We start from the raw sequence: 1,834 nt of genomic DNA, 5'->3' as shown, positions 1-1,834 counted from the left end.
GATTTATCATTTACCGTAGAAGAAAGCAAACTTGCATAGTAATGAGACGAATGTCTCTGTTTATTTTTGCCTAAAGAACCAAGTCTCAGCTGAATATTAGATACTCTCTGGTTCACAGATTCTCCTTTGTTTTTCAGAGTTGATGAATACTTTTATTTTATCAGTTCTGAAAATGCTACTTCATAAATACATAGTACAAAATGGCAGAGCCATTTTAGGATCACTTCAGAAACTGTTGGGCATTTTGTCCTTATCCTAAAACACAACTCATTTAATGATTTTTGTGAAAATCTGCGACCTGAACAGCAGTTTCCAAACCAAACATCCGAATATGATACAACCCAAAGAAAGTTGCCTATACTGAGTAATGATGGTATAGAAGAATTAAAGGTTTTCTGAAATTACTCCACTATGTTGTTGTGGGAGTAGAAACCTTTCTGTGCAAAGTAACAACATTGCAAGTCATGGGATTCGATGACCAATGGAGCCAAAGTGTGCCAGGCCGTGCTTGCTGGCTTTGCGTGGATGTCTGTACCTGCATGCCACAGAGGAGTGTTCTGAAGAGCTGCAATGAGGTCCCATAAGGCAAAGTCCATGAGCACTACCGAAAGCACCTTCCATTCACTTGGTTTCATTTAGAAGTAACTTGACTACAGAAAGGGTGTTGGATAGAAAAAAAATGAAGAAATGTCCTTAATATTTTATCTTTCAAGCCCATTTCTCGGTGCACAGTTCCAGTTAAGATGTAACTCCGAAATCCTACTTTTAGGGACCTCTTGCTTGCTGTTGCCACTGCCACATCTTTCAGACCCTCTGCATTCGGTTGCATTTGGCCATTGTTTTTTTGTTTTTTGTTTTATTGGTTATTTTACTTATTTACATTTCAAATGTTGTCCCCCTACCTGGTTTCCCCTCCAAAAAACCCCTATCCCATCCCCTGCTTGTATGAGGGTGCTCACTCACACACTCCTGCCTCACCGCCCTAGCATTACCCTATGCTGGGGCAATCGAGCCTCCACAGGACCAAGGACCTCCCCTTCCACTGATGCTGGCAAGGCCATCCTCTGCTACATATGCTGCTGGAGTCATGGGTCGATCCATGTGTACTCTGGTTGGTGGTTAGTCCCTGGGAGCTGGGAGAGGAGAGGGGTCCTAGTTGATTGATATTGTTCTTCTTCCTATGGGGTTGCAAACCCCTCCAGCTCCTTCAGTCCTTCCCCTAACTGTTCCATTGGTATGGCTAAGGGACCTCTAGACAGAGTCCTAACCCATAGCTGAAGAAGACACTTGACATAAAGTTCCACAAAGTTACTTGTCAGTTAGATTTTATGTAGCATTAAAGTCAATCATACTTAGATTTTGAATACACTTAGTGGTAATGTACCAGTTAACTATCAGAGGCTGTATTTCTTTGTCCACATGAAATTTCTGAATTGGCAGTATGACTTCCTTAAGTGTCAGTTCCCAGTTCTTGGATGCTGTGGACTCAAGGGCTACACTAATAGATCCACAGTACGAGGATGACAGGTGTGTCCCATCTCTTAAATGACTTTAGGGTCACAATTATTGGTGGTAAATGGGAGAGTGCTACAAAGATTTAAGTAGCCTCTGAGGCCATTGAGAATGGGTCTCTCCAGAATGACTGGCATTGGATCCCACCCCTTGGTTTTCTCTGGTAGCCTCCTAGCAGAGGAAATAGCAGCTTTGCCACTCTTCAGGATTTCAACACCGGATAACAAGATACAGACATCAGGATCTTGTTGTGAACCATTTTTTTAAAACTTTTATTGCATTATGATGAGAAAAGTTACATGATTTCAATTTATCTGAATTT

The sequence above is a fragment of the Mastomys coucha genome, unplaced genomic scaffold (genome assembly GCF_008632895.1).
Source record: "Mastomys coucha isolate ucsf_1 unplaced genomic scaffold, UCSF_Mcou_1 pScaffold12, whole genome shotgun sequence".
Classification (NCBI taxonomy): domain Eukaryota; kingdom Metazoa; phylum Chordata; class Mammalia; order Rodentia; family Muridae; genus Mastomys; species Mastomys coucha.
This window is presented reverse-complemented; position numbering follows the sequence as displayed.